The sequence below is a fragment of the Somniosus microcephalus genome, chromosome 15, assembly GCF_052327205.1.
Source record: "Somniosus microcephalus isolate GS21.2 chromosome 15, FLI_Smic_1.0, whole genome shotgun sequence".
Classification (NCBI taxonomy): Eukaryota; Metazoa; Chordata; class Chondrichthyes; order Squaliformes; family Somniosidae; genus Somniosus; species Somniosus microcephalus.
In genome coordinates, this window is record NC_141001.1 from 68828611 (window position 1) to 68846247 (window position 17637).

The window sequence follows — 17637 nt, forward strand, 5'->3', positions numbered from 1 at the left end:
AGCACGATCCCCGCTCGCGAGTGCCGGCAAATGAGCCCGGCACCAAGGAGAAGTGCCGGGGTCTCGGGAAACAGCCGGCAATGCCGTGGGGGGGTGGTGAAGGAGGCCGGAGACGGAGGTGCGGGCAGGCGGCCGCCGAAAAAGCGGCCGGCCGCACCGCCACTTTAACTCGCCCCACTACCGGCACAGGAAGGCCCTGTGTACCGGTCGCAGCAACCAAATATGGCCAGCGGGGCGCTGCGCACACCGATGACGTCATCGGTGGCAGCGCAGCGCTACTGGCTAACGCTGCCATTAGCGCCCCGCTAAATATCGCGGTAGGTTTGCACAGTGGCGCAAAAGCCCTCTTTGGGCGCAAACTGGTGGCGCAGGCCACTGAATTTCTGGGCCAATGGTTAAATTGACGCAAGTTGGAGGTCACCGTAGATCAAAGCGGCGGGTGGGGGGTGGGGAAATAAAACCACAAGCCAACGTCCAGCAAGGCTGAAAACCGGTAGAACGAGTCACCGGACAGCAAGTGAAGCAGCAGCTGCTAGATAGAAGCCAGCAGAGCAGAGAAGCAATTTGAGAGTAAACAAAAAGTTATAAATATCAATAATATAACCATTAATAAAAATTGTGGGCTCTTGAAAATATAAAGGTATTAAAACAGTTTATTGTTTCTAGACTTTATTCTTGGTATATTTTATGTGCGTATGTATGTAAGAAAATATACAGGGAAAGCTAAAACCCAAAAGCAAATACAGGAAGAATACAGAAAAAAATGTGATCTACAGGAAACGCCAATCCGAATATGAAGCACTGATAGTAAAAAAAAGAAATCCCTAACTCCCCCTCCAGCTATTTTTTTCTCTCCCATTCCTCTTATTTATTGATGTTGAGAATAATATTCTGGTAAATACTGCGTGTTGGAAGTCAGAGGGGCCATGAAATTGAAAACAACCTCATCTGATGCCTGCAAGAACACAAATTACTGATGCGGAGTTGAACTCTTGCTAACTGGACCTACCAGTTAATGGTTTCACCCCAGTTTTGACTTATGCTAGAAGTGGTGTAGTTTTTTTATTTGTTGCTTTTTTACTAACTCACCTGCCCCACACCCCCCCTCACATGCCCTGCCCCCCACACACCCTCACATGCCCTGCCCCACACCCCCCCCAATCCATGCTAACTCATGCTTGACTGCAGTACCCCAGAGATTGGCAGCCCTCCGATACCTCAGTCTATGACCATTATTCATGTGTGAGCCTACACTAGTTGACCATTGGAGGCATGACAGTAGAGTCTAATCCTGTCCTCGCCCAGGCCCAACATCCACATCGTGCAGCAGGGAGTGATTAGCTTGTGATCACGGGCAATCCTACAGGCTGATTTTTTTAGGCCCAGACAATAAAGAGAATTGTAGCAACCCCAATGTTACCACAGCTTACATCAACGACACAGAGCAGACTAGAAACTGGACATGAAACCCTCTAACTTGTACGGCTCAAATCACATTTGATTTCACCAACACCAACTTGTGATCATGAGTGAACCCACCCTAATCACTCAGAATATAATTATTGTAAAACTCCAGTGTCCCTCCTTCTGTTGTATCAAATTTAACAATTTTATCTGGAAACATTGAACGTGCTGGTTTTCTGTTCTCTGTCATGTAGATAATTACTCCTTTCAGACTTTCATCTCCCTCTCGCCTTGTCATTTGGATCAATGAAAAGGGATTTCATTCACTTCACTTGGGGCATTTTGTTCACGCCAGCAGCCAATGTTTTATCTGATCGAGAGTCTTATAACATTCCACTGTGTATAGATCCCTGTTTCTAATTGTAGAGGTATAAACATAAAATAAATTTTACTGGAATTCTGGAATAAAAATAGAAAATGCTGAAAATACATAGGTCAGATGCTGCCTACCTTCTGAGCATTTCTGACCATTTTCAGTTTGTATTCCGGTTTCTAAATCTTTATTCTGCTCCGGGGTTGCTTGTTTAAGCATGAAGGACAGATCTTTAAAGAAAATGCCACATGAAAAGAGCTGGTGAGACTTCAGACAACCGAATGAGTAATCAAAGGTTTAACATTTTAAGCATCCTCACAATTATCTGGTCCCTCCTGCAGTGGCCCAGTCACTAAGAAATATAAACCAGAACTAAGCTATATTTTCTTTTTGGTGAATTTTTACACACACACACACAATTATAGACAAGACGTTAAACCTGGGAGCATCCTGGTCCGTCTGGCTCAGTTCACTTTTTTTTTTTTTTTTAAGTCCACCTAAAAAGAATTGCCCAAAAGGAGGAATTGATCTTTAATGAAGTAAGATTTGTGTTACATCACAGCAGGTCAATTCCTCCCAATGCACCTTTGGAATTCTAGCAACAAACAAAAAGCAAATTGGAATTTCACTTAAATCCACTTTTTAAAGAAATACTTACATTTATATACAGCCTTTTCATTATTGTCATGATCTTGGACTTTACACAAAAAAAACGTATTTTGGAATGAAGTGACTATGTTACAATGTGAGTAATATGGCAGCCATTCCGCACCAGCAAAGTCCCACAAAAAACATTGAGACAGATGACCAGTCTAATTGGTTTTGATGCTGTTATGGGAGAAGAAATGTCAGCCAGATCTTTGGGATTGCTCCTTGATCTTCTTCAAATAGTGTTATTGGATATTTAATGCTACCTGAGCAGGTAAACAGGACCTCTGTTTAAAGTTCCATCCAAAGTTTCTGGACTTCAAACAATGTAGTATTTCCTCAGTACTGCAGTGGCGTGACAACATAAATTATGTGATCAAATTCTGGAGTGAGGCTCGACCCACAAAGTTCTGACCAAAAAGACAGCAGTGTTACCAACTGAGCCAAATTAACAGATGCTCAAAATATTTATTCAACAGCATGATCCCTTGGAAAGTCAAATTTTTCCTGTATTGCATATTTACTCCTACAGGATGTTTGATTCCATATTTTAGATTTCTGTAACAAATGAAGAACATACAAATGAGGCCAGTAGCAAATTTTAGTCTCCTCAGTGATATCCAGGCATTCAACCGACAACAAAGTGCTGTATATAACAATCTGTAATCGCTTTGCTCATCATCCCTCCTATTCAGTCTTCTAAAACCTGGCTCCTGTTCCTACTTGTTTAACTTATCATCAAATGGTTGATGATTTCAATGTCACTTGTCCAAAAGAGCTGTTAACATAAATATAAAACACTATGGGGGAAAAATTCGGTACATTAGTGCCTCCTGTTAGCACGAGAGCATTATCGCTGGGGTGAGGAAAGATGAATCCAGCGCCGCACGCCAAATCCTGCCTCCCCCCCACAGCGCCGCCAGTAACAGTTATTGCTGGGAGCCTCAACAGCAGGTGGATCGTGACATCAGTGAGTGTGCAACGCTCACTGACTGCCCGATCTGCAAAATTGATTGTCGTCACCTACCTTAGCGCCTGGAGTAAACAGCGGCAGGCAGAGCTGGCGTGAAGCACCAGGAAGCCTGCTCCAGGGATGTTATTTAAAGGGATCATCAGTAATGAGTCGAAGCTGTCAGGTTAGTGGAGTTTCAGTGGTTTCTTGTCAGTTTCGCAGTCCAACAGTTTTATTCAGTAATTTAAAGGTTCTTTTGTATCAGGAGTGTTATGGCAACTAAAAAGTAGCTACATTTATTCTTTAAAAAAATCAAACTGCTACGCTTGGTTACATTAATGGGGGCTGCACTGGCAGTTGACCTCGCCCTCCGGGATCTATGGTGGAGTCAGCGAGAAAGACTGGAACATGTGCCCAGAGGGAGGAGGAGGGCCATCAGGGCTCTGAATAGGAGGACTTACCCTCCGAGGGTATTCCGAGAGCACTTCTCCAACCTCCAGTTAAGCGAGGAGCAGTGTATTAGAAGGCTCCGCTTCACCAAGAAGGTGGTCACAGAACTCTGCCACCTCCTGCAACCAGACTTCAAGCCTCAGATCAAGACGACCACGGCTCGCTCAGTGGCAGTCAAGGTCACTGGCGCCCTCAATTTCTGGGCCGCAGCAGATCCTTCCAGTCTGCAACAGGACACAGCTAACATCTCGCAGTTCGCCGTCCATTGCTGCATCCGGGAGGTCAGAGGCTCTCTACAGAAGGAGAAGGGACTACATTTCCTTCCCCATCACCAGAGAAAAGCAGGACGAGCGTGCATGTGGCTTTGCCAGGATAGACAATGGTGCAGGGTGCCATTGACTGCCCTCATGTGGCTTACAGGCACTGCATAACAATCCTGAGATCTTCCATAACCGCAAAGGCTACCACTCACTTAATGTGCAGTTATCGTGCGACCACAGACAGCGAATCCTCAATGACAATGCCCGCTATCCTGGCAGCAGCCACGATGCCTTCATCCTGCGCCAGACTAGTGTGCCAGCACTCTTCCAGCCACCACGTCAAGCTTGTGGCTGGCTGGTCAGAGATAAGGGCTATCCGCTCTCCACCTGGTTCATGACTCCCCGCCGCAACCCCCAACACTCCTGCCCAGCACTCATGAGAGCTATGCTGCCACCAGGAGCAGACCATCAGCCTGATGAAGCAACAGCTCCACTGCTTTGACCACCAGGAGGAACCCTCCAGTACTCTGCTGAGCAGGTGCCCCATTTCGTGATGTTTGCTGCATGCTCCACAACTTGGCCATCATGAGGGCCCAGCCCTTGCCACCAGGGATTGCGGGACCACCTCAGGAGGAGGAGGAAGAGGGAGGGGAGAAGGATGAGTGAGGGAGGAGGAGGCAGCCACTCAATTAGCCTTGTGGAAGGGCGGTCCGTGACCACCTCATCAGACTGCAGTTCCAATGAATTAAACCCCAGATCCCCGTTGTTCACCATATCCCCATCATTCCATCCCTGTCGCAGACCATATCACAGCGGAAAGCTGAAATGAGACATCACAAAAGAATCCAAACTGAATTAATAAATTTATCAAAAATCAGTGAACACATATTTACAACAAAAATATTAACTATTCACCCTTGTGCAATCCCTTAGTGCCTCTCATTACTGTGCCTTTGCCTACTCTAGTGCTCCTATGAAGTATTGGCCCAGTGGCTGTAGCAGAGCTGGTGGAAGGCTACTGAGTGTCCGTGCGGGGTACTTCAGATGGCCTTGCAGGATGCCCTCGACCAGCTCTGGGCCTGGAAGGCCTGGCTGTAGTCTGCACCACCTCAGCATGGGCAGCAGCAGTCTGGGCTGGCTGGATGACAGGCAGCGACAAGGGCAATGGCAGAGAGGCAGTAGTGGAAGCAGGAATGCTGTCATCCTGAGAGAGGACAATAGGTTCTTGCTCCACTGACCCACTGCCACTCCCCCAGGGCAGCACCAGAGCATCCTAGCAATCTGTTGGAGCAGTCGACAGTGGTCGAGCCAGCCACAATGACAGCAATCAGAGCTTACGCAACATCAAGCTGAGACTGCATGAGAGCCGTCGGAGATTGGATGCCACCAAGCATTGTCACGGGGCCGTGCATTCACGGGGCCGTTTTGCTAGGATTTCGGTAGTGGACCCAAGTGCAAGAAACCTATCCAAGGACTCGAGACCGGGTAGAACTCGAAAGATGCTTCACTTGATACTCAAACACATACATGGTAACACCAAAAGGAGATTCACTTGAGACTCGAAAACAGAGAGCGACTCGAGAGAGCTGCTACTTGCAAGCAGGCAAACCCAGGACTGAATAAAGAGGACAGGAAACAGGAAGCTTAAATACAGGCCAGAGTGGTCACGTGACAATTAATCAAATGAGACAGGAGACAAATACATTAACATGACACAGGTGAGGCCAGAGGCATCAAGGACAAGACCGAACAACTTTATTAACTAGCCTAATTACTCTGATGAGATCAATTACTCGAGAAACAGGTGAGGAGAGGGGCCCAAAGGCACGGCAGCAGTGCACCGAAGCCTCAAAAACCACCCTCAGGCGGCGAGCAGAGGGAAGTGCCGCTGAAGTCGTTACAAGCATAGACTACATTACAGCACTAAAACGTTGCGTCACTTCTGCCTGTGCTGCAATGGAAGCTGCCAGATCGCCGATCACACGCGGCATGAGGTCTGAGTTGCCACGGTCTCTCTGGGAATCTACCATCCTTTGCAGACTGGAAATGATGGGCTCCATGGTGTGCGCAGAGCCTTGTGCAATGTTGAAGACGGACTCCTCCGCGCTCCTTACCATTGCCGAGAGGCTCTCGGGCACCCTTGCCACTGCAGCTATCATCTCTGTGTGCATGTCCATCACCCTTCTTCTAAACACCTCCCCATCGAGGTCCTCATCTGATTCCTGTGCAGCAGAACTCGCGCGTGAACTCGCCCTCCGGGGAGCATACCCCCAAGCCACCCTTTCCCCCTGGCCTTGCTGCAGCCCACTTGTCCCCGGTGCCTCACCCTGTGCCGATTCCACTACTATACTAGCCTCTAAAGAAAGCATAGCGCCAGTATCTGAGCTGGTGCCTGCGGGTGAGACATGCAGTGACGCGGTGTGTCCTTCCTCCTCCTCTTCTCCCACCTCGCTCTCTATAGTGCTCTCAGGGACAGGCTGCTCAGGTGCTTGCTCATTATCTGAAAGCATAAAGGCACAAGAGACGGGTTAAGGTGAGGGGAGGGGGGCAGGAAGGGAGAAATGCATGCATACTGCATGATTAGCTGGAAAGTGCAAAACGCTCGTGGGGTGAGGGGGAAGTGCGATGTGAGCAGAAGGATTAGGGATGAACATACCATTGTGTCCCCAAGGGGGGCCAACATCGCCGGTGGCCACGGCGCCCACCACCTGGCGCCCAATAATCTCCAGCACTCTATTCTCCAGCACAGACAGTGGTTGGGTGTCGGCTTGTCCCCTGCCTGTGCGCTCCTGCTCCCTCCTGTTGTGAGCCATCTTGGCCTGCAAGAGAAAGGAAAGTGTGTGAGTGAGTGTGGAGCAATGTGCTTGGGTGATGTGCCTTCCATAGTTGAATAGCTGTCATTATGTACAAGGTATGAGATGTGGGCGTGAGTGTTGGTAGGTAGAGATCGTTGGTGAGTGAGTGCTGGGGGTGCGGTGCTTTGGGCAGTGTGTGAAGACTATGGTTCAGATGGTGGTATGTATCATTTGTTGAAGCATTCACTCACCCTGACCACCCGAGTGAGGTCGTTAAATTTCTTCCTGCGCTGTGTGGGGATCCTGGGGACCACAGTGCTGCCTGAGACATGCTATACTACCTCCCTCCACATGGTGAAGAAAACTTGCAGCAACGGCCTCCTGCTACTTGCTGGGTAGCGCACTGCCCTCCGTCTCTCCACAGCGAATACCTACACCTCCAATGCTTGATCGCAGAATCTGTGGGCTCTCTCCCCGGGGCGTGGACCTGCCATGAGTACAGCTGCTTCATTCCTCTGGCTCCTTCTCCTTGACCTGCTGCTGCTTGCTGAGGCAGCTGCACAGCCAGCAATGCTGAGAATGAGGTTCTCCAGCATCAATGAACCTCCTCTTTAAGAACTGAAAAAAGCCTGTGGCAATCATGACTTGCGATTAGACTGCACCTGATATTGGTCCACCCTTTGAGTGTAATGCCAATGAGCTTGGACTTTAAGGGGGAAAAATTCAGTTGTTTGCGCCTCCCGTTAGCGCCTTAAGAGGGTGCCAAGTGGGGCGCAAAGCAACTAGCGCCCTGGGCGCAGCGATGTTTGCGCCGCTCGCGAAATTAACTAGACATTTCGCGGTGGCGCTAAACACTACCGCCACGATCTCCTGCGCCGGCAGATCGTGACATCAGTCGAGTGCGCAACGCCCCGTTAGCGCCCCGGACCGGAAATTGAGTGGCGCCCCCTGCCTTACCGCCTGCCGCTAGCAACGACAGGTTGAGGGGAGCATTTTGCTATCAGAAAGGGACTGGGGGAGCGCTATTTAAAGGCGACCAATTCCTGCCTTTTTTTGTCGGTGACATTTTTGCACCACGCATTCTGAGAGAGAGAGAGAGAGAGAGAGAGGCTTCTGGAGAGATTCAATGCTGTGTGAAGGAGTTTTGGGTACTGAGCAGCACTTTGCAGGTTGATTTTGATTTGCCCTTCCTTGTATCGATTTAGAAGAGACTATGGGGTCTGCACTCTGAGCTCTTTCCCCTGGTTCTCTCCATTGTTCTTTCCAGCAGATTTGATGTACAGGTCTCTCCAGGCTGAGATTCAGGCCGAGATTCAAGGCTGCAATGAGCAGGTTGTGGATGGAGAGCAAGATCAACCCTCCCCTTTAAGATAAAAACAGAAAATGCAGGAGAAACTCAGCAGGTCAAGCAGCATCTGTGAAGAGAGAAACAGAGTTAACGTTTCAGGTCGATGACCATTCGTCAGAACTCCCCTTTAAGAATTGGACGGTGCCAGTGTGTCTGTGTTACATTGCTGACTGAAATCACATGAGCTTCGCCAGCGCTGTGAGGTAGCGCCTCGCTCCTCTGCCTTAGCGCCTTAAGAGAGGTGTGTAGCGCCTGATTTAGCGCTCCAATCACCTCCAGGGGCGATAAAAGCCAAGTTTGCTGTCGGAGGCGATAATTAGCACCAGACACTAAACTTTACGCACCGCCAATAATGGCGCCCCAAATGGGGCGATACCAAATTTTTCCCCCTTAGACTTGATTTAGAACTCTAATCATTTTTTTGAGCAGTGAGCATGAATTTTGCATGCAGTCTAAAGCATTAGCGCCTGGCACTAATTCATGGGCGATAATGAATTTCTAGCCTTGTATCTTTATTCTACAGGTTCTTGCTTAGAACAGCACATACAGGTAGACTATCCTTTATCCGAACTTCCGAAAACCGAAAACCTCTAAAAACCGAAAGTTTTTTCGTTCAGCGTAAGTCGTGCGCACGACATGACCAGAGTGGCGCACGACTTACGCTGAGCAGGGCAGAGGGTCACAGAGTTGCCTCCTGGGTAGGAGATTGCAGGCCGAGCCAGGCAGTGTGAAGGAGGTACCGGGAGAGTGAACCTAACAATACAGCGGCCCGTCCGATAGCTGCAGCAGCCCGTCCGATATTCTTTTCTCCCCCGACCCGACCCAAACCGAACTGCAGCCCGTCCGATATTCTTTTCTCCCACCCGACCCGTCCGATATTCTTTTCTCCCCCCCCACCCGACCCGACCCCCGTCCGATATTCTTTTCTCCCCCCCACACCCGACCCGACCCGCAGCCCGTCCGATATTCTTTTCTCCCCCCCGACCTGAACCACGGCCCGTCTGATATTCTTTTCTCCCCCCACACCCGACCCCCGACCTGATTTATGGGCCAGCTTAGTAGGAGTCAGCCGATGTCCGGCTTTCCAGAGAAGCAGGAAGGGGAATGAGACACGGAACAGCCACAAGAGGTAGCCTGAACTTTAAAAATGTATATTAAATACAAATTTCCCAGTCTTATAATAATACCTTCTGAAATCCGAAAGATTCCGAAAACCGAAACTCAGCTGGTCCCAAGGCTTTCGGATAAGGGATAGTGTACCTGTACTAATGTTGAAAAGTGCACCCATATTTCTTTTTTTGTCTGGCTAGTTTTCTTCCCTTCCTTTCTTGAAGATGTGCGATTCTTCCTGGGGTACAGTTCTACAGCCCCTTTGATACCTCACCCAAGTGTCATTATTCAAGTTTGAGCCTTGACAGTAAGTGCTGACAAGCTATTCTGTCATAGGGGCATGACAGCCATGATTGGTCCAGTTCTTGATCAACATCAAACATGCACACTTCCAGTAGAAATTGCTGGATAGTAATGAAAAGCAAAAACACTAATTGATTTTCCCACTCCTTAACCCAGGGTGTAAGACTATCTGTAGCACCTCTGGCTGGGATCAACAAACTTTATGCCAGCCCAGGGATTGAATCAGGGATCTTTCTGGTCTGTATGGCTCAGCTACTCACTGAATAGACTTGCTGAGCCACCAGCCACATTTATTTATGTTATTCCTTATTTCAATTTTTCACTTTTTTAAAAGTATTTTACATCTTCATTCGGTTCTAGTATCTCAACTGTGTACACTGGGTGAAATCAACTAACTCAGCACAGACCAGGAATTGAACTTCAGCCATCTGGCCTGTAAAGCTTAGTAATATACCAGATGGTGCCAAAGCTATTCGGCAACCTTTCATTTGTGCTTTTTTTTGTATCTGACACATATCCCATGGCAATTCATCATTACATATTCTTAGTTAGTACTGAACAGTTTGAACACTTTCACAAATGCTAACTCACCGATTTCTACTGTCTGCTTGAGTACAATGAAAGCACAATTGAAGCAAGAGGCTTTGTCACTTTTTGCAGTTACACATCCATTATCACAGGTAAAAACACAAGGGTTTTACAGTTACTGAATCACAACAGATTGTTTCTTTCATGTTTTTCCTCTGATACGTTTTGAAGAAAACTGACGTAGCAGATTGAGAGCACTGACAATGAAATAATGTTTAACAAGAAGGTGAGGAAACGTCATTGTGTCAGAAGCAACTAGACTGCAGAGTTCACAAGTTTCAGTGGAATTAAAGGAGAGGGATTCTTTGTCGGGAAGTGCTTTCAGTCTTTCATATCTTATTTCATCAAAACTTTCTCTCTTGACAGTTGGGCTCAAATATCAGGTTAGGCAACAAGCATTAACTATCAAAAAACATGCAGGAATTAAAAGAATGCCAGTCTCCATCTTTGCAATAAAGGTACTTGCTGACAATGCAGCACTCCCTTGTGACTGACACCAGTTGAGTATATTTTCTAGGAACATAAGAACAGGAATAGGCCATTCAGCCTTTGAGCCTGTTCCGCCATTCAATTAGACCATGGCTAATCTGTATCTTAACGCCATTTACCTGCCTTGGTTCCATGGGGGAGAAATTCGGTATCGCCCCATTTGAGGCGCCATTATCGGCCGTGCTGCTCAGTACCCAAAACTCCTTCACACAGCGTTGAATCTCTCCAGAAGTCTCTCTCCCTCTCAGAATGTGTGGTGCAAAAATGTCACCGACAAGAAAAGGCAGGAAGCAGTCGCCTTTAAATAGCGCTCCCCTAGTCCCTTTCTGACAGTATAACGCTCCCCTCAACCTGTCGTTGCTAGCGGCAGGCAGTAAGACAGGGGGCGCCACTCAATATCCGGTCCAGGGCGCTAACGGGGTGTTGTGCACTTGACTGACGTCACAATCTGCGGGCGCAGAAGATCGTGGCGGTAGTGTTTAGCGCCGCCGCAAAATGTCTAGTTAATTTCGCGAGCAGCGCAAACATCGCCGCGCCCGGGCGCTAGTTGCTTTGCGTCCCATTAGCGCCCTCTTAAGGCGCTAACGGGAGGCGCAAACAACTGAATTTTTCCCCCCATATCTCGTAATGCCCTTGCCTAACAAAAATCTATCAATCTCAGTTTCGAAATTTTCAATTGACCTAGCCTCAACAGCTTATTGGGGAGAGAATGCCAGAGAGTTTTCTGCTGCATTTACAGTATATTACTTGAAGTGATTCGATGTTATTGCCCCAGGCTCCAGGTGCTGTGGAATGCATCCTGTCTGCAATGTGGATTCCATAACATTGAAACAACATAGAAGCAACTGTGCAAGTGCAAACTTGCACATGAGTAGTTGCTTTTTAAGTTATAGTTTGTCACCAGATCTTCTCCAATGGCTGGGAAAGATCCATACAATTCAGCAAGTGAAAAATTGCTTTGTTGGCCCCCAAAAAATAATGACCTCCACCGCCAACATTCATTGCTACCGAGAGGGGAAAGGCACCGACATAACTCACTTCTTTACCTTACAGCTATGCCATCAACATGATTGCTGCAATGTAAATGTGTAAACATCAACTTCAGCACAGTAATGTACGTTTAGGAATTTCAACTCAACAGTGCAGCAGTATAAATTAGCGGGGGTCATTGGATTGTGATCAGGAACAGGAATTCTGGCTGATTTATTGGTTCCATAGTCTTAGGACAATGAGGCCAATTGCATCAAACCCTCCAGTACTCCAGCTAAGGACATCTCACTCGGGAGTTTAACCTGGAAATTTCTTGGTCCTTATTGCTCAGGGGTACACCTGGGCTCAGGGGCTCAGAGGTGCTTTTACCCACTAAGTTAATTGGGGAGCCTCAGCATGCTTTTTGAAAAATGTGTCTGATGAGAGGAAGTCATATACAGCAAACTCTTTTTTATCCGGCATCGACGGGATCGGCGTGGTGCTGGTTGATCAAAAAGTCCGGATTACAGAGCGGTATACTTACCAAGGTACGAGAGCCCCGTACATGGCCACAGGTGCAGGAGTCCCGGTTACACGGCACTTGTGCAGGAGTCCCGGTTACACGGCCACAGATCCAGGAGTCCCTGTTGCACGGCCACAGGTGCAGGAATCCCAGTTACACGGCCACAGATCCAGGAACCCCGGTTACACAGCCACTAATATATAGTAAAACTTACCTGAACCTACTCCTGAATTTTGCCGGTTAAAAGAGAGTTTCCTGTACAAACATATGATTTTTGCTACAATCTGGTTGAGTATTTTAAAGGTGCTTACATGAATAGCAACTCTCTGTGAACATACTGTGAAATACAATCCAGGAGCAGCTTGCATGCCGATTCACAACAAAGCCACCACAGGCCCCATGGTAGCAGATCACATTTGATAACAAACACACCTTAGGAAGAAATTAAACTGCTTATTTTATTCAAATGCTTTCATGAAAGAGCTGATTTTGATATGTTTAATAATAAGTATCCCAAGAAAATTAGTGAGACTGCTTCTAGATACCAGTTCTCATAGAATCATAGAAATTTACAGCACAGAAGGAGGCCATTCGGCCCATCTTGTCCGTGCCGGCCGACAAATATCTATCCAGCCTAATCCCACTTTCCAGCACTTGGTCCATAGCCTTGTAGGTTACGACACTTCAAGTGCATATCCAAGTACTTTTTAAATGTGATGAGGGTTTCTGCCTCTACCACCCTTTCAGGCAGTGAGTTCCAAACCCCCACCACCCTCTGGGTGAAAGAAATTCTGCTCAAATCCCCTCTAAACCTCCGACCAATTATTTAAATCTATGCCCCCTGGTTATTGACCCTTCTGCTAAGGGAAATAGGTCCTTCCTATCCACTCTATCTAGGCCCCTCATAATTTTATACACCTCAATCAAGTCTCCCCTCAGCCTCCTCTGTTCCAAAGAAAACAACCCCAGCCTATCCAATCTTTCCTCATAGCTAAAGTTCCCCAGCCCAGGCAACATCCTCGTAAATCTCCTCTGCACCCCCTCTAGTGCAATCCCATCCTTCCTGTAATGTGGTGACCAGAACTGCACACAGTATTCCAGTGTTTTATACAGTTCAGGCATAACCTCCCTGCACTTACATTCTATGCCTCGACTAATAAAGGCAAGTGTCCTGTATGCCTTCTTAACCACCTTGTCTACCTGTCCTACTACCGAAGTATGTTAGGATGCATCTGAGCTGAAAAATGCAGAACCAAGTTCTTTATATTGAAAGTACTGCCCTGTCTCCCCCAGTGATTGAATTATAATTGAACTACTGAGACCTATAGAACAGGAAATTCCCAGCTTCAATCCCTGATCTGTGTTGAGTCAGCAGATCTCAGGCAGAGGCAATACAGACACTATGGGCTCGATTTTGCCAGTGTGGGCGGGCTGGGGCGTGTCAGGTGTTTTTAGAGTCCTGAACCCGACTCCAGTGTGATGTGGGAAAAAGAGCACTTTTCCCTTAATTGAGCACTTGATTTCCAGCGTGTGGGAACCCCTGGCCCAATTAGTCTTTCCATCCTGAAAGTCGCCTCCGATGACGTCATCAATGCTGCTGGATTTAAGGCCTGCATGCAGCCTTGCTTCTTCTGGAGACTGGAAACGCTTTTGACATTGTATGAAAGACTTCATTTACCGATCATGTCCACCAGCAAGCAAAAGTGTGCACCTCGCTTTGATGAGCCCTCCCTCCAAGCTCTGGTGGAGGGAGCAAGATCTAATAAGGAGGTGCTCTTCCCTTCCTCAGGAAGAAAAAAGCCACCACAACAAACTAAAGCTGTGTGGCTGCAAGTGGCCAGGGAGGTCAATGCCATCTCTATATTCCGCAGAACCTGGCTGCAGTGCAGGAAGAGGTTTCATGACCTTCTCCGCACAGGAAAAGTGAGTATGACTTTCCCTTCACCCTCAATCTGATCCCCATCGCCTCTCCTCACCAGCACTCTGCTTTGCCAACCTCTTCCTCCACATTCCACTTGACACTTACATCCCTGCACCCTTACCCATTCTCACTCTCTCTATGGTCACATTCACTTAACTATTCGACCATGCAGCCCTCACACTCACTATCACTATGCTGTAATGACAACTTACAACACACAGGGAGGGCCCTTTGTCTCCTTCTAAGCATCTATGCTATGGAATCTCTACACTCACTCCTTCATTCTCACTCAAACTCCACTTGTGTTGCTCATTGCAGGAAAAGAGAGCCCACAATAAGAGGGAAAGAGCAAGGACAGGAGGAGGGCCACCCTCAATAGCCCAGCTCACCACCTCGGAGGAGGCAGCCCTGGAAATTGCCGGGATCGAGGATGATTCCCAAGTGGGGGACGGACAAGCAGGCGCATCACAGCAAGCTGGTGACAGAATAGTTTGGCATCTCTCATTGACATTGCATGAGTCACTGATAATGAATCTGATGCTCTAAAAGATGGACTTACGATAATCTGCACTATTCAATGTGCATGTAACCTTGACCTCACATCTCTAACTCTTTCCTTTACTCCCCCACAGGACCATCGAGAGCCCCCGTCCCCACTGTCCAGGAGGAAGAGCCTGAGCTTCCAGACTCCTCAGAGGGAGCTGCAACCTCTGAGGGCGCTGCATCAGCAGAATTAAGCGCACACATCATCAGCGCAGACACTCACACCTCGATGGGACCTTCGCGAGATAGAGTAGAGTTGTCACCTGGTGTATCACAGCTCACAAGTGAGCATCAGCAGATTGTGACGACAGGAACAGCAGTGGAGAGTCCTCGTCGGAGGGCGCAGGACTCTGCCAGCTCAGCTCCGCTGCATGTCGACCCTGTGCCTCTGGGTCCATCCAGAAGGACAGCAGTGCTAGGACTCCAAGAACAGGTGCAGGAGTCTCTGGCAGGTTTTGTCTCCAGGGGCGCTGCGAGTGTGGAGCGAATGGAGGAGTCCATCGCTAACATGAGCAGAGCCTTTGTGGAGGCGTTGGCGCATGAACGCATTGATGTAAGAAAAAGGAGGCTTACCATCAAGTAACTTTAAAGTAAGCTTTAAGTAACTTATAAACACACTATATACAAGAGAGGTCTTTACCATGCCTCTGGTAGAAGCCTCTTACAATACTGAACAGACCAGTATTTATACCAGTCCAACAGGAAGTGACACATGACAGGAAGTGAGGTATGTACACAGTTCATAGTTCACAGTTCACAGGAAGTGATGACATAACTTCCCGGAAGTTATTATTTTTATCACATTCTTCCCTCCTGCAGGTTTAGGAGGCTGTGGTCTACCTTTTGGTCCGCAGCCGCCGAACAAGGAAGAGTCGCACCCGTTTGGATTCCTGTCGTAAAGGATCGCTGGTCCGCTTACATGCGGTTGGCCATTGGCCAGAGTCCGTGTGGCCTGGATTGCCCTGTGAAGGGTTGGGGAGATCATGGCTTCGAGTACGAGCCCCAATAGGTTCAAAGTCAGACTGCCTCTGTTCAGAGGGAGGTGCAGAGCTGGTCTGTGGCGGACCAGTACTTTCATGCGTGGTACTGGGAGGGTCGCAACCTTGAGCACGGGGTTCTACCGGCACCAAGCTAGTTGGTGTCCGATCAGGATCCTGGAGAGGGGTACCCGATAGGTCCCAAGAGTTTCCTGGTGAAATGCCATCACCCGATGTCCCACTAGGTCCTGGTGGGCAGGGAGCCAGATCCCGTAATGATACGGTAGATTCTCGGCCGTCGGAATATCGTATGTTTGCATAGGTGGGGTTGGCATCGGTTAGTTCGACCTCGTCTACAAGAGGGTCATTTTTAGACGTCCGAACGTATCTTCGGAGTAATACAGGTCCAGGAGTAGTTAGCCATGACGGGAGTGATGTCCCATGAGATGAGCGACGCTGGAATCCAAAGAACCGCTCATGAGGTGTAGTATTTGTGGCTGTAGAAAGCAGGGACCGTATAGAGTGCAATGCATCCGGAAGCACTGTTTCCCATTGCTGGTCTGGTAGGCCCCGAGATCTTAAAGCGAGACGTACGGAATTCCAGATGATACCGTTATACCTCTCTACCTGCCCATTTCCGATGGGATGGTATGGTGTTGTTTTGCTTGTAGCAATTCCCCGTTCTGAGAGGTAGTCCTTGAGTTCCCTCGACATAAAGGATGGACCCCGATCTGAGTGAATATAAGCCGGCATGCCACAGAGAGAAAATACCTGCTCAAGGCAGCAGATTACTGTGGACGCCAGCATATTGGAGCAGGGGAAGGCAAACGGAAAACGTGAATATTCGTCGATCATGGTGAGCAAATATGTGTTCCGAGTTGAAGAGGGCACTGGACCCTTAAAATCGATGCTAAGTCGTTGCATCTGTTGGGTTGCATGTATGAGTATACCATCTGAGGGGCGGAAGAACTGAGGTTTTAATTCCGCACAAAGCCGGCATTCTGAGCATATTTTCTTTACATCTCCAGTGGAAAAAGGGAGATTCCGTGATCGTACGAAATGTAGCATGCGCGTAACGCCAGGATGACACAAACCATTGTGGACATCCATGAGGGTGGAGGATGACATAGTGGAGCAGAATGCCCGTGTGAGGGTGTCCGGGGCCACATTCTCCTTGCCAGGCCGATAGAGAATGGTATAACCAAAAGAGGCCAGTTCCATCCTCCAAAGTTGTATTTTATTATTCTTAATTTTGGTTCGTTTTCGATTATCGAGCATGAAGGCGACTGATCGTTGGTCCGTGATCAATGTAAAGTGCTGGCGAGCTAGAAAATGGTTCCACTTCCATACTGCCTCTATGATGGCTGTGGCTTCTTTCTCAACCGGAGGATAATGTAGCTCGGCACCTTGTAAGGTCCTGGACATAAATGCTACAGGACGACCTTCCTGATTCAGAGTAGCCGAGATCGCCACCTCTGAGGCATCACATTCAACCACGAAAGGGAGATTCTCATCAATGGAGTGAAGAGCCGCTTTCTCCAACTGTTTTTTGAGAAGGTTAAAGGCTGCAACAGCCGCTGTTCCCAGTGGAAATGATCTAGCATGCAGCAAGGGTTGGATTTTGTCCGAAAAATGAGGAATCCATTTAGCGTAGTATGCAAACAGACCGAGAGCCCGACGTAAAGAAGCCGGATTCTTAGGTGACGGGAGCTCTTGGAGCGGGCGAAGTCTTTCTGGGTCTGGCTTAATGATACCATTGCCTACGCAATAGCCAAGGATGTTGATGGTCGGTTGCGACTCAACAGATTTGGATTCATTCAGGGTCAAATTACGGCGATGGAGGGCATCCCGAAATTTTTGGAGGTTGGAGTCGTGTTCCTGTTGATCGTGACCTGCAATGGTAATGTTATCAAGATAGGGAAAAGTGTCCCTTAGGTTTTCCTGCTTAACCAGGCCATCCATTGCCCGTTGAAAGACAGCCACT

The 17637-nt window shown here is 48.1% G+C and overlaps 1 long non-coding RNA gene across 1 annotated transcript; it reads right to left on the reverse strand.

The window, feature by feature from the left end:
* Positions 1-1161: 1161 nt before the first annotated feature.
* LOC147107011 (uncharacterized) lies at positions 1162-5698 on the reverse strand. Its single transcript, XR_015081075.1, has 3 exons — positions 5615-5698; positions 1915-2007; positions 1162-1820 (listed from the first exon to the last, which is right to left on the reverse strand). It is a non-coding gene; the product is annotated as an uncharacterized LOC147107011 (long non-coding RNA).
* Positions 5699-17637: the final 11939 nt, after the last annotated feature.